General features: G+C 38.2%; 1 protein-coding gene across 1 annotated transcript in view; it reads left to right on the top strand.

Annotated features, from left to right (window-relative positions):
* Positions 1 to 22,408, top strand: part of GALNT18 (polypeptide N-acetylgalactosaminyltransferase 18) — a 240,562-nt gene that overhangs the window by 94,841 nt on the left and 123,313 nt on the right. The gene's annotated exons all lie outside the window — the stretch shown is intronic.

Genomic DNA, 22,408 nt, shown 5'->3' with positions numbered 1-22,408 from the left:
TACATAACTTACTACTTTCACTGCAGTAAGTATGCTTTGCTGGTTAGTGTATTGGAAGGAATGTAATGAAAGTGCTTCCTCTTCTTGCCTTTACCTATCCTCTGCTTTTACGATTGCTTACACTGGCAGCAATATATTGTAAGAGATATATTGAGAGATATTCAAGTGCTTAAGGTTAAGCTGAGATGAATGTTATTAATAGGAAATGCAAGTTCAAAAGAAGTTACCATCATGTTTTATAGGACATGGCTTTTCTTAAGGGTTGCGAGCTGTGAGCAGTAATGTGTGAATGCTACCAGAAGAAAATACCATTAATAAGAAGCTCCTTGGAGTCTGTTGAGTGTATTTAAGTTAGATTATCTCCCCTCACCAGCCACAGACATGGAAAAAAGGGCTCTTTTTAAAAGAGAGACTTTAGCTTTGGTCAAAAGTATGTCTTTGCTCCAGTTGCAACACTTGCTCTTTGTTGTAAAGCTGCAAGTATTCTTTACACCAGTATTATTCAAAGTAAGATTATGCCAGTGTTTCTCTCATAGTAAAAATAGTGTTGTTTACTAAAGAGATGTTGTGGCTGGCGGTATGACTGTATAAGTAATATGTCACTTCAGGTATATCATTTGCACATTTACTAATTTAAAAAAAACCATGAAGTATTTCATATAAATCTCTAAACCAGATTCCCAGAATATAATCTACGAGAAAACGGTGTAAAAATGTAAAGGAAGATAGTGTCTATATAAACATGCTTTGGTTTTTTGTGGGCCAAGGTTGTATTCTTTTGACCCTGGAATCTTCCTCTTCAGAGATGGAGCATGTAAATCCCCTGGAGCTTCTTCAATTCTCCCCATCGCTTACATCTTATAAAAAAAGCAATACAAATAAGCATATGTTTCTATATTATGCAGGTGCCATGAGAATAAAATTTAAGTATCTTTTCAGTAAAAGTTCAGAAAAGTTTTTAATGGTCTCGCATTATAAGAACAAATCATAACACTTTTATTAGCCTTTTTGAGATGAAGATTTTTTCCTTTGTCAATAAAGAAATAGATTTTTTTAAAAAAATCCAATATTAGCAAAGCGCAACATATAGGGAAAATATATGTACTGGGTAGTACGTTGAGAATAAGTGCCAATATTTTTTATTTAAAATAGATTTTATTAAAGTCACTGGAAAAAACTGTTCTTCAGAAGTTACCTCACAATAGGTCTGATATCTACTGGACATTGTCTCTCAAAGAACTGAGAGATGTGAAACTCAGTAAACTATTTGAAGTACTGGCATTTAAACTCAAATACTATGCTCCGGTATTATAAAATAAAAAAAAAAAAAAGTGCAGGTATGTTTGACCCAAGCAGAAGTATGGGACCCCTGGAGTCTTAAGATATTTTCAGGTGTTGTCCATGTGGAAGGCCAGGGAGCGAGCGGATGGGAGACTTTGTGATGCGCACGTCTGCGCTCCTGCGAGCAGCTGGTGCTGTTTGGCCTCCCAGCTTTGGTAATGTCACTTGCAGGGAAACAGATTTGCAGGCAGTTATTAGACCATGTTAGCTGCACAGATGGTTTGCATACCTCTGAGCAAGAGAAAACAAAAAGGGGGACTGGGAAAAGAGAGTGGTAAAGCAGGCTGTATAATTAAGCAAAGAAGCACACATTTTGTTCGGGCTAAAAGGTATAATTTAAAGAAAGGATTTTGCCTGAACAAAATTATTTGAGTGTCGTATATTCTAACTTGAAAATTAGCATTTTTGCTTTTTTTTTACACGCTGTACGATTAGGTCAGTTGGGAATGGATACCCTCTTGGTAACAATTTAACAGTTGTTCATAGAACCAAATTTTTATCCGGCTGTAAGACAATGAATATCTGAGTCCACGTGACTCCTTGCGGGGAAGATAGTTCAACTGAAATATTAAATATTTCTCACAATCCAAACTCCAGAGAGGTTTGAAAATCTAGTTAATCTCCTTACGTGCAAAACAAATCCGCTGTTACTAGTTAAGGAAATGGAATTGTAGTCAACATCTGCTCCTTGTAATATAGTGAGTGTTAGAGGCAGGTGGCGTGGAAACAGTGAAACCGACATCTTCAGTATTAACTTCTTGTGGGACAGGGACAACGAGTAATTGAAGATTGTTGGTGACGCAAACTATCTGCTGATGCAGAGGAATTTGTGAAAAATGGCTGCTCTTAATGTCTTTGCTAGTGAGAGGAAAGAGGATTTTTATTGTTTTTATAGGCATTTCAGTGATGACTGGTACTGAGTAGCTCAGAAGTGTAGCTTTATTTTAATACTCCTGCAAGGCAGGGGAAGCAGTGCTATTCCTGTTCTACAACGGGAAAATGAGATCCATGGGGAGAACATTCTGGCTTTTCTATAAGTGCTCAGTTGTACAAAGATAATTAAGGAATTATTTTAGGCAGAAAATTAAATCCTCTTCTTCCACTGTTGAAGAAGGATACTATGAGCGGCAACAGGAGAAAATTATCCTTAGTGTAACTTTCCAGTGCAACCATCATTCCCCACAGGAGGCCAAAGGATGTGTAGTTGTGGACAGTTTGGCTCTTAAGTTTCAACATTTTCTCCTTTTTCTTCTGGTCTGAGGCAACAGGTTATCTTGGGAATAGCTCTTTGCATTGAAAACTAGGCGCTTTTTTTAAGGTGGAGATGTTTTGGTATCTAAGTAGCTTACCCGGTGTTGCGCAGCTTTGCACACTCCCTGTGCCCATAGGTTGTTACTCTGCAGTGGTTTGAAAGCAGGCCAAAGTCAGGAGGTACAGATGTCGGGAGGAGCAGACGAAAAGTACCGAGAGTGCATCATCGACACAAATAGGAAGCTCTGCTTATGAAATCTGTGTAAAATTAGACTGGAGAGTATATGCAAAAATAACAATGCAAAGCTTCCACTGACTGTGGATGGAGCTGACAACGTAAATAAGTGGAAATCTGGTGTCTGCGGTTCCATTTCTGAGAGCCTTGGGGAACTGTAGAATCTGGTGGTAGATGAAGCCAAGGAAGTGGCGATAGAAAAACAGACATCTGTTCCTCCACAACTTGCTACATCTCTGGCAGAAAAGTACTTAATAAAGTGTTATCAGAGCAAATATCTGTCAGGGAGGGACAGAACCTTCTATAACAATTTCACTGGAGAAGAAACCATACAAGGTTGCGCTCAGTTTTCTGATTCTGATTAGCCTGATTATACAAGACGAGAAAGCTCTCATCAGTATTTCCTTGCTTGTATTTTTAAACTCATGCATTGGCGTAGGTACAGCTGCCGAGAGACGCTAATAACAGTCAGAAGCACACCGCTGAACCTTTTAGCAGGCCACTATTCTGAAACAAGAATGGGTGTCAGTGTAAGATTTTTCTTGGTATTGGCTTCTACTTATTTTCAGCAGTGTTTGGGTAAGAATTGGCAAGCTTACTGACCCTGGGTAGCATAACAAAAATTTGCTATTTGGGAGCGTTAAGCTCCTGAAAAGGACACTTTTTTTTTTCTTTTTTTTTTCTCCCCCTGGCAAATTACCTTAAAATGCAAAAGCAACCCTGGAGTTAAATCTCCAGCTCCCTTGTACACCTGCTGACCTCTTTCAGGCAACAACCATGGGCTAAACATCAGTATGGGGCGGAGAAGCAACCTTGACATAAGGTGTGATCTCAAGATCACACTGAGAAAGTCTGAGTCAACAGTATGGAGAGGTGGATTCCACATGCACGTTTTAAAGTCAGATGGAAAGAGAAGCGGATTCATTACAATGTTCTCAGCCAAATTGTAGCTCTGCTCATGGAAAAAGCCATGCCTCCTCAGCAGGTTTACCGAATCACTCTTCTCCAGTGACACAATGAAACACTGTGTGAGGCTTCTTTAGGAAACTTTTCCAGCTATGGTTTGGAGATGATGATTAGGACTAACACAATGAGTTTTAGTTCTCCTGCTGGGGAAATTACCTCCCACTCTCTAATTGGCTTCAATTTATCTCATAATTATTCCTTTTTCAGAGATTGCACTTAGAAAACAACTCAAGTAAAACAAAACATTGGATTAAAATATCCCGGATTCCGTTTTCCAGGTAGATGTTTAATTCTCTGGCATTGCCACGAGCTAGGATTTGTTTACAAAATTCCTGGAGCCTTTACTGATTTTTGTCAATCTACACCAACTGTGTTTAAGTCTCACAGTATTAAAGGGCAGCTTTTCTCCAGGAGTGAAGATTAATTGGAAACAAACTGCTAAGAATCTTCATTTGCTGTTAGAGAAAATTACTTCCACTGTGGATGTAGAAAATCTTTGGGTTCATTGATGAACAGCTATTTCGGAGTAACATCAGGTCCTCTCAAGTCTTCTCTGCAGAGCTGGCTGCTTCTAGAATTTCTTCTTTCACTACTGCTCTGCAGCTAATATTCTAACTCTTTTTGTAAAATTATTTGTTCGTTCTTTTTCAAATAGAGTTTAATTAGCCCATCCCACCCTGGTGACTCATGAGTAATTAACTTGCAAGCCCTGCAGATTTCAAACACCTGCTGGGCAGGTGGAGCAAATGAAAATAACCACTGTGTTTCATTTTGGACATAACCTCAGGATTAATGAAATCTATTATCATGCATCACAATTCCTAAAAGCAATAGATAAATTCAAATGTGAATGTCTCACCATTCTCTGGTGTTTTATCAGAGTATATTCTCCTGCTATCTAACCTAATAGTCTCTGCTAAAAGTAACGATAATAAATAATATAATAATAAAGTCCCTGGTCCTTTATTATTAAAGGTATTCCACCAATTGGGTGAAAGTCAGTTTTCATTACCCAGTTTTTTAGTAATTTTGCTGATGTATGCTAACATTGCTGGATAATTCTGTTTCTATTTAGAACAGCTAGGATTAGTAACCACCGGTCTGGGATTATATGTATATGAGATATCTGCTAAATGCACTCCTTTATTTAATGCACAGATTGTAGGATCCAGGTCCGATTCTGCTCTTTTTTATGGTGGAACAGAAGAACCGGTAGAAAATACCTCCGTGCAATCGCATGAAATGTAACTGTGGTATCATTTGGAAGCTTTTTAAATTTAGGCAAATTCTACTTCTGTCCATTTTAATATAGCTGAGATGACAATTTATCCTATAATAAACTATTTTAAATGTCCTTCTAGATCTTTATCTGGTACCAATCTGTAGCAGGACTCATGCTCTCGTTCATTTAATCAGCTTTGTCATGGGTCCTAGTACAGCCTTGGTGTATGTTCAGTCTCTTTACACAGGAGAGAGAAGTAAACATGGATGCTTTGTATCATGTAGGGATGCTCTTACTGTGTAATATTGGGTAAAGAGGAAGAACTTTTTCTGAATTGTTTAGAGAGGAAGGTCAGGCCTATGAGGCTGTTTTGAAGAGGACACGTAGACATCTAAATCCAGGAGGGTGTTCAGAGCTGTGACTCGCAGGTGAAAGAAGGTGCTTCCTTGCAGCAGGCAGTGCATGTGTTATTGTGGGAGTCGGGGTTCAAGGCAAGGCTCTCTGCCCTTTACGTTTTCTCTTGCCTACCTGAGTGGCTTCATAATGGGCACTATGCCGCTTGTGTCCCACCTGGAGGGTATGAGTGTCGTAAGATTATTAAGTGCCTAGTTGTTAAACTATTTCACAGTTGCTATTAGTAACACCTTTCTGGGCTATTTTCTGTTCTATGGTTGTTGGTTGTTTTTTTTTCTGGAAAATATAAGAGAACATGAAATGTAATGATGTTATCAAAGCACTTGAAAGACTTTCTAGAAAAGCAACAACATGAGAGTAAAAATGTGTTTGCTGCTGGCTGCAGTCTTCTCTTTAAAGCATACTGCAAACATGATTAACTTAAATTAAAGTAATCATAAAAAAGGTGCATTTCTTCAATAACATGTCCAGCTGTGATTTTTGTCAGTGTTTCTACAGTAAGTAAGTTTGGACCATATTAGGGATAAGCATAACTTGAAGAACAGGCTTTCTGCTAACTCAGTGTTTCTCAGTAACTCAGTAAGATATTAATGTTTTTGAAGGTCCTGCACAGCGGGCACAGTACTGCTTTCCCTCGCTTAGATTGGGGTGCAGTACTGGTGAGCACCATTAAAAGGACTGAAACAATTCCCATCGGAGTCTTGATTTACATCTCAGACAAAATGAACAACTGTTAATCTTTAAGTAAAGATTGTATTTCCCTTCAGGATGTATGGTACACAGGGTTATTAGAAGGAAACTAGAAAATTCTTGTACTTGTATAATTTCAAAATATATGCCTACTAAGGGTTTGGTTTTCCCCTTGTCCTTTTTGCTTTGTGGGATTACCAGAAGCTGATCTACAGATGTGGGATTAGGACAGGAAGTAAATAGACATGGCTAAATTTTGGCAAATTATAACTTTGTTTTATGTTGCAGGAAAGGTAATAAATTAAAAATTCCAGGAAATGTTTCTACTTATGTTCTTCTGTGTTGATTTAGCACATTTAAAATAGGTTGATTTGTGAATTTCTGCCCTTTTCAATAATGCTTCTCACACTGAAATCATAGTAGATCTACAGGGAAATCTGTAGTCCTGTGGTGAAAAATTACCAACTGAAGTCCCCCTTGTGTCTTGCATAATAAATTGAATCTTCCTTGATTTTTGTTTGGTTCCCTTTTCTTTGGCAGCAATTTCAGTTTTTCTTGGCTTCCTCATCTTTTTCTCTTGCCTTTTATTTCACTTTAAAACAGAAAATCTAGGTATAAGTTTGACTCATTCTCTAATCTAGCTGTATTTTTTTTTTTGTTAAATTTCTGACAGGACTGTGATGGCTTAAAAAAAAAAGAAACAAAAATAACCAACCACCTCTGTATGTCTTTAATTTCTAGTGTAAATGATAGTCTGTCATTTTGTAGCAATCAGCACCTGTGTAAGAAGCTCCTTCTATGTTCTAAGCTTTTAGATCTCTTTCAACAGTAATGATCATGTCACTGCACCTTTTTTTCCCTCCATAATGATCATTCATGACTTCATAACTCCCTGTCCATAAAACTGCACAGTATATCTTCTGAGGAATCAACCTGGTGTGTTGTTAAGAGCAGTATAAAACAGATACAATTTTATCTCTTCAAACTGCTTAACAAATATTAAATCATCGAGCCTTGCTGTTCTGCCGGTTTTATTAATTTTGTTACCTTATATTCCAAAGAGAGACCCAATTGTGGATACAAAGATAGGGCTTTTAAAAACTGTGTCTGTATTTCTTTCATCTGAAGATCATATGCTTTCATGTGGAATGACACTCAGTGTCCAGTTCTTGCCGCATATAATGATCACCAAAGTCCATGGGCAATCATATGCTCTGGTGAGAACTGAGCACATCTTGTTCCTCTTGTCTTGAGGAGTAACAGTGCTTATGGAGTTTTCCACTATTGTTCTTTCTTCATTACAGTCCAGTCTTTAGAGGAGTCTCATCAGCTTAACAGTGGATAACACTGGGGAGATACCCTCTTCCTTAGTGTGGTTTTTTTTTTTTTTTTTTATGAATATATCGAATTTTGGATATATTTGTGTGAACTCACCAAAATTTACAATCTTGCTAATGGAGCAGAACCCCACAGAGGCAACACTGCTCAGACACTTCCATTCTTCACGTGACTGAAGCAGAGGAAGAGTAGAATTAATGGAGCTTCAAATAAAAAAATATTTGTAAAAGTTATTCTGGTTTTTAAAGTTGCAAAGGAAATGCAGAATGTTTTAAGTTTTGAAGCCATTTTATCTGCAGTTCTTAAAATAACACAGAAGAGGATAAAACCTCAGGTAGTAGATATTTCTCACAGTGCAACGTTGTAGGATAGACAGCTGAGAACAGTAAACAAACCAAAGTATCTGCTATGTATAATCTAGAAAATCCTCTTTGCCTTCTGTTTATGCAGACTGATGGTTGTCTACATGACTTATTATCTTCTTTTAGCATATTTTTGACTTTGACACCTTTTTTCAAGACTAAGTTAAAGTATAGTCTTACAGTGTTTACCAAATACCTGTTAAACTTGAGTACTTTCTTTGATTGCATTTTCTTTACTTTTTCTTACTATTTCAAGGAGAATTCATGACATCTTGACAATCTCAGTTTAACATGGCTATTAACATTAGCACAAATCATCTACTTGGTATCAAGGATGGGAGAGTGCTTTTAATTTGTCATTCATTTTTTTCTGCGAAGAGGAGAAGTTGCATTACGCTTAGTTTTCTTTTTCTATTGCAGTGTAGTTTGCAGAACTTTAAAATGTCTCTTCTCCCAAGTAACAAGTGATAGGACAAGAGGAAACGGCCTCAAATTGTGCCAGGGGAGGTTTAGATTGGATATTAAGAAAACGTTCTTCAGAGAAAGAGTTATTGAACATTGGAACAGGCTGCTCAGGGAAGTGGTAGAATTGCCATCCCTGGAGGTATTTAAAAGATGCGTAGACGTGGTGCTTAGGGACATGGTTTAGTGGTGGACTTGGCAGTGTTAGGTTGATGGTTGGACTTGATGAGCTTAAAGGTCCCTTCCAACCTAGACAATTCTATTCTATGATTCTACTCGCTGCTGCTGCATTTGTGTGTCTAGTGCTTTAAGCATGAAAAGAGCAATGGCAAATGGGGATGGAAGATGCTTTTACAGAAGTGTGCGCGGGCTCTTCTTCAAAATTGCTCTGTTCAGATTTCTTCAGGTTACATTTAAGCCTGAAGCTCGTCACTGACTCTTGGGGTAGCTTAGGAAAAATCTTGGAAGTGTGAACTAACTCCGAGCGTATACAATTATATCTGCAAGTGTTTGCAAAGTACTTTTGAAATAGGAGCCCTGTTGAGCGCAGGTCCGCTTATCGAAATGGCTTTTTACTGAGATGCCAGTGATATACTCTGGTGGAAGTGGTGAAACAGCTTAGAATGTTTATCATAATGTTGAAAGCATTTATGAAAAGTGTAAAGGCTGTCTTGAGTGGGGGAGCTGCTGCTCTCTAAAATGTTTGTGTTTGTGAAGAAGGAGCCAAAACAAAATTCCTCAGAGGACTGAATGGAAATTGGTGAAGGAGAACTAATCCGAGGAAGCTCAGTACAGCTCTTATTTTATGTGATTACTGAAAGAGGAAGCCTATTTTTGGTGCTTTGAGTTGGGTGAGCACAGAAGAGAGCTAGTTTCCGTTTCCTCGTGTGGACTTTACTTTTGGTGTGACTACTCAGTTTTATGTAAAAGTAAAAACTCTACATATGACTCTAATTAGCATCACAGCCTGACAGCTCTTGGCAAAATAAAGTTTTCAAAAGAGTTAAGTGCTTTTGTGTTTACTTCAGGTGACATAGATTTGGGTTTATGATATAAAACGCACTGAGCTTTTAAATCCTCTCAGCTGCATAGATGCAAACTCCACTAATCCCAAAGAAAAATGCGGTCTGCTATTCATTAAATGCAGATGAGATTCCTTTTTTAGTAAGCACATAAGCAGATGTCTAAATTTAGGAACATGTGTAGTTACAATCAGTGGAATATTCTGAGTCTTTTTATCTCCTTTCCTGCACTGGAACTCAGTGTGCTGTGTCTTTGAGAGGTCTCTGACCCTAAGCCTTGCTGTGGAATCTGGTTTATTCTGTTGCCTCTCCAGAATGCTCTTTATACGTAGATTTTATTGACTGTACATTTGTAACCTTCAAGCTTGCTTCGCAAACCTTTCTATGTTTGATGAGGAATGCTAGTGCCTAATATATTCAACTGTGATGACAGGATGATGTAATGAACAAGTATTTTCATTATTTTAGTAACTGTGCTGGGAGGAATTGGTTGGGTGTTAGTGGGGGAGAGGAGACAGGAGGCAGCTGGAAGTCAGCCTGGAATGGCCACTTCTTTCTCTGCCTCCCTGTCCACTTAGTCCTGGAAGTCCAGCTGAAAGGTCCGTGGGCTTGCTACTGCTTCTCCTCCTCCTTTTCAAAATCCACTATTTTCCTCCTCCTTTCTCTCAGAGAACCTCTCCTTGCCCTTTTGGCTTGCTGGGAGAGGAGGGGAGAGGAAAGGGCCAGGACAGGGTCGGGTCAGGAAGCTAGAGGAAAGTCTTGGGCAGGAGCAATAATTGCAATAACCTGTCACCACGCAATGGGCCCTCGGTGGAGAAAGTCATCCCCTTCCTTTTGAACAGGTGAAGTAGGTGGTCTGTCACCACAGGCAGCTGTCCGCTCTGTTTGATTTAAGCTGTCCTTTAACCGTGGTAATTAAACGAAACAAAACAAAACAAACCCAACTAAAAGTTACTCGTTGATCATGTGAACTTTATGTATGTTAATTCTAAATACAAAATAAGCTGGATTTTAAAACAACCTTTACACTTGTTAACCATTCTACCAGTAATAATGAAATTCCCTATTGGTAAAATATAGTTCTTTTGTTTGGTTGAACAACAGTTCCACAATGTGAAAGAAAGGAACTAAGCAAGTTGGGAAAACATGAAACGGCGTTCAGTGCCGGTTACAGGAGGACTTTTAGCATGTAGAGCTTCTGTTGTGTTGGAATTTGCCCGGGGCATGCTGACATGACCAACATGTCAGCTCCTCAACAAAGAATAAAAGAAGAATGTATGGATTTTAACAGGCACAGGAATGAAAGTTCTAAATAATATAGCAGGCCTCAACATTGATCATTTCACCTACAAGAAATACTTGTGTATATTAAATGTGAAGTAACTAGATAATCTGAATGTCACCTTTGAAATGAGATTTTTAGAGGGCGTTGTGTTCAATGCTCACGCATCCTACAGTGCTTAGTGATGACATTTCCACTCTCTTCTGTGACAGCAGTGATTGCAGAGGAGTAAAGATGTGAAACCTCCGCCTCAGTACTGTATGAGTGACAAAAGTAGTGTGCATTTTGAGCAAAAACCTTTATAGCTTTAACCATTTATAACTTTGACCATTGTAGTCACTGTTCTTACCCATGAATGTTTGCTTAATCCTATCTAATTGCAGTTAAAACTGAGGTAAATGTCTGAACTAAAAAAGAAAACAAACCAAAGTTCCACAATAATTCACTTGTTTTACATCCATTTACAAATAAAAAAAAGCTTGTAAATGCAGTAGTGTAACTGCATAATACTAGCCCTTCCATAAACAATCTCCTGTGTTTCCACTTATTTGTTCCATGGTAATAAGGAAGTGAGGAAAGTAATTTTTAGAAATTCAGCTTTGTTACTGGGCATCAAGTAGAAGCAGTCTCTATTTCTGGCACCTCTGTTTCCTGGATGCAAACTGGTCTCTCATCAGGCAAAAGTAGAAGACAACAGAAATTCACTGGAAACAATATGCAGTGTAACCAAATTACCTAATGAGATACTGTTAGGCAAGCACGAGGTTGTATGCATGGAAGTCGTTTGTTCAAGCCCCCCTGAAGGCGCCAAAGTCAATGGAACTTCTGTGTGAAGTTACTGAACGTTTGGCTGTTCTGTAAAATTAGGATTTAATTTGTACATTCTTTTCTTTTTGTTTGTGCAGTGCTTCCTATAATGAAATTTGATGGGGATTTTGCAAAATATTATCACAAATAACTAAAAAGTGGCCATTACGTGTGATAGCATGCTGTCTTTTTGGTCCAAGTCAGGAAACACGTTAGGCCAGTGCCATAACTCTCACAAAACAGCAGACACCAGAGATGATGAGCTTAAACTGGTTTAGCACTTTAGCTGACAGTCTGATCTAATCAGCATTGCAGGGGAGTTTATTCCTGCTAACCAGAACCATGACTTGGAACAGGACTATCATGCTGCTTATCTGAAAAATTAGATTGGTAATTATGCCCATGTCATTCCTCTGTTTCAATTACGGATACCACTACCAGTTCATGGCAGTTGCACTGCAGTTTGTAATGTTGAGATCTATGTATCACAGTTGAAATAAGGTCACCAAATTAATTTTAAGGCAGTTTTTGGCAGTTTATTATTGTATCATTAGATTATTATTCCAAAAATTGTTGCATATTTGCCTACAGGTTGAGTTTAAGTTAGTGCTTTAAGTACACCATTTTTTGAAACGAGAAAAATAATTTTGCAGTTTAAAACGTATTTCTTGTAATGAACCAACAGTAGTCCTTTAAGCGATAGTCAATAAACAATTCTTCTGACCACCCTTTATCTTGAAGGCCTATAGTTAAGCACTTACGTGTTACTTTAAATGGATCGATGCTTCTATCAAATCTAGTTTCTGAGTATGAGGAATGCAGAGAGGTATTGCTTTTGACAATCTTAAAAATTTATTTTAGAAAGTCTGAAGATTTGGAACTTGGTACTCCTTAATCTTCAATATCCTTACAGTGTATTTTTTGAAAATCAGCACGTTACCCATTTGAGAAGACAAAATATGAGTGTCAAAGGATACAGAAAGCCTTCAAAGTGCAGTATTGGTACCTGTCAGAGAGCTCTGTGTCTTCATCTGGTCAATATTATCAGAGGAAATTATTTGTACTTGGAAATAAGTGTTTCCTTTGATAATCTCTTTCCAGTAAGTTAAAAGCTTTTACCGTAGTTTCAGGTTGTCCAGGCTTGTAGTAACTTTATGTTAACTTTGCCAGAATGGTGCAGGGACCTGTCTAACCTGATTTATATCCGTGGCACAGTTATGGCTACAGGAGAATTTAAATTTAATAGGCTAGTAGTGAGGAGGTGTCTGGTAGAAACAACAATGGCCAGGATTTATAGCGTATTCAGATCAGAATGGGCTAGTTCTAGTGTATACAGCAGAAATAGAGAGCCCTTACCAAGACCTTGTTCCTATAAAGTGTTGTTTATAGTTTCGCGTTTGCTTGATGACTTAATAATTTTATTTTTCTCCTATATGTTTTCTTACCCTTAGGAAATAAAAACTGTAATAGAATTTGCTGGTTAATTAGCAGTTTATAAGTTTGCTACTGACAGTTCTGAGAGCTCTTTAACAAGTTCTTAAGAAGTCTTAAAAACTTCAGAAATTCCCTTAGAAGACAAATTTTCCTGTTTCTTACGCTGCCCTCTAGCGCTGAGCACGTTCTAAGAGTCATCTTCAAACATCTTCATTCAGTGTAAAGTAGCATTTGTGCAATGACTTTTTAGGAACTGTTAGGATATCAAAGTCTACCAAGGCAGGAAACATCTAACTTCTCTACATAAACACCTGTCCTTTTTGGGTGAATATACTTACATATATATTATATAGAACAGGCAGAGTTCTGTACAAATGGGACAAACATCCATTTGTCAAAACCCGAAAGCTGCCTGTGTTTGCAGCCTGATGCCTGCACCAAGCAACAATCAAATAAAATGTTCAAGACACATAGCCCAGGTAAGCAGAAGGTCTTGCAGGATTCTGTACCAGTGACCTGCAGCCTTCTGGCACCAGTGGCTTCCTCTCTGTCTCTTCCTCGGGAGAAGCATCGGGATCTCTTACCTTTGCAAGTGCCTTGATGCTAAGCAAAGTGAAGCCGAGTCTTAGGTGACTCTTTAGGAGAAGTGATCTGCTTTCTGACGTGTTCAGGAGTTGGATTGTCACTGCAACGATTCCCATTCTGTTGCTGCTCTACCTGCATTTCTTGAAAACCAAACTTGCTGTACCCAGGCTGTCCGTTTGCTGTGTAAGAACTTGAATTGCTGTCATTGGGTTTCAGTAAGTACATGTTAGCATCCCTTTTTCAGTCTCTTGCAATATATTAACTCATTCCATTATTTCAGATCTGAGAAGACTTGATAGTATGAAATTCTTAATTTGAATTCAAAGATCTCATGGATCTTTCTATCACCAAACATCTAATATACCCTGATGTTTCTGATAAGTCCCTGAAAAGAAATGACAAAACAGTACATTACTGAGAACGTGTGGCACGATTAACTTAATCCCTTTATGAGCATGTATTTGATAAATAAATAGCTCCTCACAGTCTTGTCTAGTGAACAGTTAATGGGAAAATCTAGGTAATGTGAATACAGGGGAGGATGCTGTGGAGACACGTGGCACCCATGGTCTGGGGAGAGTTCAGGCTGTCTGTGTAGTATTCCTGTGCGCTGGTGTCAGTGGGGCTCAGGGGGAGACCCAGTTGGATCTGTCCCAGGCTTCCTGAGGGCGCAGAGTTCCAGGATGGCCTATTTGGCCAAAAGTGAAAGAGAAAAAAACCTCAGGGCACTTTGGTGTGGGCGTGAATCTGGGTAAAGATTCCAAACACCTCTCTCTGGCTCTTAGTTTATATCTACTTGTGTCATTCATATAGGGAAAATACAGTCTGCTCTTTATGTCTCTAGAACTTGTGACTTCAAGGAGAGAAAGAACTTCTGCTAAGCAGCAGAACCAGGCTGAATTTCCACCTTAATACACCCAATAAGCGTGGGATTTTTTATCAGAAAAAAAATCAAGTTTCTCCATGAGATTTTGGTGTTTTTAGAAGCAAATTAAAATATACGTTACCAGCACTCTAGTAGCTTACCATTATGTATGTGTATTGACTGCACTAAAATGTGATAGTGATAACATATCAATAATAATAAGTTCTGTTTCAAGTTCTCAAAAATGTAAAAAATCTGTTGAGAGAGTTTTTGGCATTTCCTTCTATATGTGTTGTCATGCACAGTTGAATCTTGAAAGTTTCTTACTGATTGTATACTATTTGTAGTATTATCATGGCTTCTTGATAGTTAGCTCTTCAGGAAAGGATCCTGGGGTTTTTTGGCTTCTTTTTTCCCCCATTCCCTGTGTGTCTGATCTGTCCAGTGTTGACACTAACTACAGAATGTACTGGACTATGCATACTCTGGATATTGAGTTCAGTTGTGGTTGTGTGTTTTGTTTGTAGTTTGGATCTCTTTTTTTTTTTTTTTAAATCGGGGCTTCGCTACTCTTCGTGCTCTGTCCAGACAGACTCTGACAGGCTCTGTCAGTCTCTTTGAGGAACCCTGGCAACTTCAGGATGACTACTGAGCTGTAAGTAAACAGTGGAAGCAGAATTTAACCCACTTAGATATTTCATTTTTTCTTAGGTGCAGTTCCATTAAAGTCAGTTCTTTGGGAACAAAACTAGACTATGACAAGGCGAATTAATTTAACTTGAATATTCAAAACAGTAAAATTCACTTTTCAATACAAAACAATATTAATGTTGACACCTTGTCAGCAGTATTGTGATTTTTTGAGGGGTGAGAGAATACGTAAAATAACCTTTCTGAGGGAAACTCTATTGCTGTTACTGTAACTTTAGATTTTTTTTTTCTGAGTATCCTTTTCTCCGTGGCTGATGCAGTGTTGCATCTTGGTGAGCTGCTTCTGCTGTTGCTTGTCTGTTTTTAATCATGCTGTACAAACAGGAGGTAATGTTTTCATTTCAGAAGTTCATTCATCTGGTAGAGGATTTATAGCAGTGTCCTGCATGGGGTCAGCCTTCCAAGAAAGGACTTGTTGGAATGTAATTATTAAGGGTGCTAATAATGTGTTTGCATTAATTACAATAGACTTTGAAAGTGGGTTCTTCCTCTGTGTATCTTCCTGTGTGACAAAATTTAGGTAAAGTTTTCACACTTCTAAAAACTATATCAAGGCTCTATGACCCAATGCAAGTCTGGGATTTTTACCTGTCGCATAGAATAGCCTCTGGCAAGAGGGTATGGAGGGTATAGATTGGCTAACAGATGATGGGCACATGTAGAGGAGAAGGATGAAAGGATCCTTCCTTCCACAGAAGGATGAAATGCTATTACCTGCAGGAAGTTGAATTTTTTGAGTGTTGGGAGCCAGAGTCTGAGGCTGTTAGGCCTGTGAAAAAGTTGGTACTTTAAATCCTGAAACAATTCCCAAAGTACCATCAGAGACAATCCTAACACATAAAGTTGCTGTGAGCTTCTTCATGATTGTTTCAAGAAAGTGAAGGCTGCTTAGGTTGTGTGAGAAAGTTGGTTCCTTCAATTTCTTCAAACTATGGTACTCTTTCATAAAAGCATTTATGAGTTTATCCTGACTTCCCCAAAATCTGGCTGATGAACATCAAAAGAGAGCTGAGGTTTATTTGTCGTTAATGATAGTCCACTCACATCATGAGTCCACCTTGTTAGGTAAGACATGATTACTGCATTTCCTCTTTAAGCCTTCCTTTTTAGGCTGGTAAATCAAGGTGTCAAGCACCGGAGAACTCGGAGCACGTGATCAAAGCCTTTCTGCCTACATCCTGGCATCGTTTCTAACTCGTTTTTCTTTTGTGAGCGATCTGTTGCACCTAAGCGTGTGTAGTTTTTCTCAGTTATTGATGTCTTCTGCATGTCTTTAGCTGACATAGGGCTGTTTTTGCAGATAAGATATTTTTGCTGACTTACTGTCTATCCCTTCTTGTTACTGGCACTTAATGAAATCAGCATGTAAGTTTACACTGCAAATTTTGTAAAGCAGTTCTGATACCATGGAAGGCATTTTAACAATGGTAAAGCTTTGATATGAAACACTGCTGCTTTTGTGAGTAGGCCTGCAGTTAAATGAGGGGTAGAACCAAAACAAATCTTATGGGCTGGTAACAGCAAACAACATGACTGAATCTGTCCCTGCAATTATTTTTGCAACCCTTTTCTGGGTTTGATCCTTTCTCTTAATTGTAAACCTGTTCATGGTAACCTTTTTTTTAGGAAGAAAAGTTCACATCTGAATGAAGCTGAAAAAAAAAAAAAAAGAGTATTTCTTAATGAGCTTCAAAGGTTTTTATGGAGATAGAGGTAATGATGTCAGTGTGCTTTTCTGTTGAAGCTGGCTATTTTGTTAGTCCCGTCATTCTCAGCAGTGTTGGCCTGAAGGGAGTCTCTTTTTTGAGGTATGCAATACGCACGTAAGTGAGGTTTTTTACAAAATTTAGTAGTTATGCAGAGCCATATTTATTTAGTTACTGTAGTGTAACTATGTTACCAGGATTTCCCAGTTGTCATTAGGGATGGGCCTTTCTGCTGGTGTTTTCTGTTGCATATTTTGATCCGGGTTCTTTACATCAAGGCTTTGTGGTACGATTGGTAGCAATGGTTCTTAATAGCTGGGGAGGCTGTTCTTGTATGATGAAACTCCAAGGAGAGAAAGGCATGAGAAATAATGAAAAATATTACAACAGAAAATTTAGCATCAGTCATAAACTGGAGAAGTATTATGCAATGTACAGCTTAGGAAAATAAATAAGAGAAAAAGTAAAAGAGATGAAAGTGTATTATTGGCAGCAGTTGATGGTCCAAATTAAGCAACATGGAGGAGGATAAAGTACGTGCAGTCTGTTGACTTGCAAAGTACTGAACTCTTACTGATCGAGGTTGTCCTCTTCTGTAAACCAACTAGTTGTTAACTGCAGAAACATATTGGAAGAGAGGACAACTGATTTATTTTTAATCTTAAAGGCTTCTATAGATGGATCATGATACAATATAGCTACAGTGCCAATTATAGATTTAGATGCTAAATTACTTTGAAAACGATTCCTTATAGATGCTTTAGCATCATTGTGCCTTAGGTACCACTGAAATTAGATTGAATATGGCAATATTCCTTACCCATTTAATCTGCTAAATGCCAGCTGTAAATTGTATTATATGAGTTCACAAACTTACTAGTTAAGGCCATTGGAAACTTGAAGCAGCTAGTGATGTTCTCATGATTGTTTTTAAATCTTGATAAGGAAGTATAAATGGGCAGGATCACCACTTGCATGGCAAATATGGAAGAAATAGGGTGATGCCACATAAAATTATACTGGTCACAAAACTGAAGAAAGATCAGTGCTAAACCTTTGCATAGCCAACGCATCGGTGCTGTTAGAGGTCCCGTTCTTGGTTCTGAAACAGAAGGATGCATTTGTTGGGTAGAAAAATGATTAAATAATTACTTTATGCAAATGGTAATTAAATAATTGTATTTTGCCAAGATGCTTGAAGACTACTACAATTACAGTTGGACACAATAGTCTGCGTTTCCTTCCTTTCACAATTTAAGAATACTGTTGTAAATTAAGTGGTTGTCCTGTACTACCCTGGAAATAATTACGTTTTCAAGGTGGGCAGAACAATTTCTGTGCCATCATTAGCTGTTATCAAACGATGCTATAAATACACTTGGTCGTAATCAAGAAAATCCTTTCCTAAATTCCTTTCTGTCTGATCAGGTTTTTTTATCATATTGTTCTTTGAGTACCAGTGGTATGAGTTGCTTTATGAAAAATGGCAGAGACAGATGTGTATTTGAGGAAAACTGACAAAGTAAGCACAGGTTATAAATAGATAACAAATGAAGGAAGGGAGAGGAAGGAAAGGGATGCACTGGTACACCACAGCAGTACACACAGATCGGCAAAAGGAAATGCGTAACTTCTGATGGGATAGCGTCTGTCTTTTCTTGTTACTTCTAGCACATTGGTTGTCTGCAGTTTCTTACTGATAATAAAGGATAAATGTTTTGGTGTCTGTTTATTTGATGCTTGGTTGTATACCCTCTGAAGAAAGCAAGTATTTAATTTGTTACCAATTAACACAAACATTTCACCACTAACTTGGGTATTAGGAAACAAAGACAACATGGAGCACCTCCTACTCTCCTGACCTTACTCTTCTCTCATTTCCTTGTTTCCGCTGTTCTTCTCTTTGCTGCTCTCTTTTATGCTTGTTCCTTTGTCCTTGTCGTTTTCTGCCCTTTGTTAAATTTATTTTTTTTTTTTCACAGAAGTGGCCAGCAGTGAGTCTGTTGGGGAAGTGGCTATGTCTGGCTCAGGGCAGCACCTGACCTTCTCACACAGAGGCTGCTCCTGCAGTCCCTCTGCAACCTAAACCTTGCTATTTGTGCCCAATACGCTAAAAAAAGCTATTGAAGCCAGTGTGCATGTGTGTTTCTTTACAAGGGCATTGTTAATGCAAGTTAATTCATGCTTCCATTACTAATAAAAATACCTTTTATTAGTAGGAGAGAATTGATTTCATGATATGTATAATCTTGATTTCAGCAGTGTCTTCTGATTTGGTGTCTCTGACTTATTCTAGATGATGAACAATAGAAAGAGGAGAGTGAATTTCCATCTTGGAGTTTGCAGTCAGTGGGATCAGATGAAGCAATAGATTTTATATTAATCTTAATTGCAGAACTAGTAAACATGGTCCAGAAAGTATGAGTTAAAGACACACAGATGCTTACGGAAAACAAGCTGTGAGGGTTTTTGTCTCAGGTAAGCAGTGTGTGACCAACCTTGTGCTGATGCTATGACCAGCCCCGTGTCTGGAAGGAGACCTCCTCAGCCCAGCTGTGCAGCCAGCTGACATCTGTGTGATTTATCTCTGGTACCAATTGATTTAATGGCAAACTGTCAGTTAATACCAAGCTCCTGTCTGTTTACAGTGCTGCTCTTTGCTCAGTGTGGAAAGTTAATGTAGAGAAGACCCCATGTTAACATTTGCAGCAATGTGCTGTGGGCTGTAAGCTTTCTCCCCACAGGAAAAATGGAACTCATCTTTCCTTTCTGCTCAGTAATAACTGAGCAGATAAATGTGCCTACCTTAGTATTGCTTTAGGCAGTACTACTTACTGGCTCACCTTTGAGCCTTAGCTTCCCATGATCATTCTGTAATTGTAGAAGCAAGTGGTAAGAAGAACTAGCTGTGAGACCTCAAGCCAAGATCTGTTTTCAGAGACTAAGGCATCAAATACACTTGTTGACTAGTCGAAAGGCAGCTGATGGTCTAATAGTAATTGTTTTTGTTTCTTGTGAGAGACTGACTGAATAAAGTTGCTTTCCCCAAGGGTTTTCAGCCAAATAAAGGCACGAAAGACTTTGTCATCAGAGATGTGTGCTTAATTCCATTGATTGGAATTTTAATTGAAAATTCTTGCTAAGGCTTTTTCCTGTAGAACAACATATTGAAATAACGTTTGCTCAGTATACAAAAAATGGCTGCGTTTGGCAAGTGATTTATTAGAGCTTGTAAACTAAATTCACATATATCCATTGGTGGAAAATCTTAGTCTTGCAGATACAACCTAGATTACTGAGTGTTTTTTCAGCCAGAAAACAGCAAGAGGTTCATAGATCACTTTAGGAAATACTCTTGCCCACAAAATCATTAGGTAAGATTCAATAAATGCCTGCGTGAGTGTGATTCTGTGAAGGCAGTTGTTTCTGCAATTGCTTTTCATCCATGGGAGATTATCCTTGGAACTGCCCACAGTTACAAATATATATGCATGCATTATTCTTACTGTGAGTCTTTTTTTTTTTTATTTTATTCAGGTTTCTTCATCCATTGGTGTGCTATTTGCATATGGGTGGGTCCTACAGTCTTCTGCCATAAGTGTAATAATAAATATAAAAGTTAAAACCTTCAGGGAAAGTATGCTTGATTTGGAGAAATCCAGGTTAATGTAACATACAACAGGTTGAACAAATATTTGTGTAATTTTCTTGACTAGCATGAATGTATGTGTTCTTGAAAAGTGCTGAGCAACATTAATTTCTGCTGTCCAGGATTGGGAACGTACCTGATCTAAATACCTCTTACAATGTGAAGACAGTTTATGAGATTCTTTGTGTAAATTCAAGTTGGTTTTGTGGAGCTTATAGTTGTCAAACAACAAAGAGAGATACCTGTGATTGTCCCCCTTGCTGTGATTTTTGGACTGGTATTTAAAAACTATTCTGCCTTTCTCAAGTTAGGACCTTCTAAAATGATCTGAATTTATCAAGCTTTCTTAATTTCCATTGCAGAGTTGTATGTAAACTCCCAAGCTTCACTGTATCACGTTTGTCTGTGTGGTAGCAGGGTTCGGCATGTCTTTCATCTTTGAAGAACTGGAGCCAATTCCAGGATTCAGGCTGGGAGGCAGTACTTTGACTAGGAAAGAAACTTTACATATTTACAGAGGTTGGAATGTAATGCAGGGAAGTAAGTGTCATTAGTTTCCTGTCAGCATTGTCAGGAGGAAAAGGAAAACATCTTGAACAGATCAAACAACTTAATATTCTCAATTTACGTTTTTGCATTTTGGGTTCTTTTTAGTAAGAGATCAAAGCAAGTGCTTTGTGCTGTTCTTTGGGAGTCACAATTCTGGCGGTATATACTACTAGTACGTAAACTGTTCTCTGTAGGTGTTTCCATGCAGCCAGCTTAAGCCAGCTGTCAGGTCTGTAGGTGACAGTGTGGGTACTGAGGGAGGACTTTGGACACAGTTGAAGTTTCTGCCTGTTGGACCTATTTGACGACTTTCCGAAGATTCGCTTTTATTTTCCTAAGTCTCTGTGTGACTAAACAGTTATGGTTTGCGAGTACAGCTCTTCAGAAATAAGAGTTATTGTTTAGTTGGTTAGTTGTTAATGGCTAGGGAGACCATTTGTAAATGATTCGGACTTCCAGAAAATGATGACTTTTTTTTCTTTGTAAGTGACTAGTTTATGATAACAAATTGGTAGTGTACTGTATATCATAAAGTGTTTACAGAGAGAGGGGGATCTCTGGGTTAGATTGTGTGGTCACCTGAGTAAAGACCGAAGGGCTGGTTGGAGAGGTGAGATAGTGAGACAGAGAGATACAGAGACCTTACAAGTCGCCTTGAACAGACTTCTGGAGCAACTAAATATTGAGAACAGGTGCTGTGATTTCATTGTACTGGAACTCTTCTTAAATTAAGTTCTAGGTATATAATTTCCCATCTTCTCTATTTGTTATAGCAGCTAGAGGTGTGTCTTTGTGGAACAAAAGCATTTCATAATGACACAAGTATTACAAAGTGACAATCCCGGTAGCATCATTGCACACACCTAAATATGGACTACAAATTCAAATAGGCTGGATTGGTAAACTTGACCATAAAATTATTGCGTGACTGAAACTGGTTTGCTATTTCAACATGGGTGCCAAGTGCAGTGTATTTTTCACTCTGAATCTGTAGTTTCAAAGATCTTATTTTACATGCAGAATTCAGCAGCCGCTTTGTGCGTTCTGTACAGACTCTCGTCTCTTCCTTTGTTTTTGTTTTTCCCCTTCAAAACTTTAATCTTTTTCTGGCAAGATAATTCAGGCTGAAATTAAATAATTCATCTTTGTATATAAAAACAAAATAACATTCTTGTTGTCTGATAAGAATACTTTTGAAATTTAATTCATTTAGAGTTATCAGTCCCAGCCCTTAGTGTGATTGTGATGAAAAATAATTGTTTTTAACTGTATTTTGAATATTAAATTTTGAGCCTTAGGTGCTAATAGTTACATTGTCACAAGAGGTGAAGGGCATGTTATGTGAGGACTTACAGGCTGCTGTAAGCCAGCGGCATGTGCTGTTCTGTGTGGTGTTCTCCCTAAAGTTATGCTTTTTAAAGTAGCGTACCCTTGAGCCTGTCAGAATGAAAGTCCGAAATTGTTTCTTTTTGTGTTTGTCTTTTGTAGAAGCTCCACCAAAACTGGAAGAAAATCCT

This window comes from Charadrius vociferus, unplaced genomic scaffold (genome assembly GCF_000708025.1).
Source record: "Charadrius vociferus isolate BGI_N301 unplaced genomic scaffold, ASM70802v2 scaffold19, whole genome shotgun sequence".
Classification (NCBI taxonomy): Eukaryota; Metazoa; Chordata; class Aves; order Charadriiformes; family Charadriidae; genus Charadrius; species Charadrius vociferus.
Note: the sequence above shows the minus strand (reverse complement) of the source record. Positions and strands in the feature narration are given on the sequence as shown.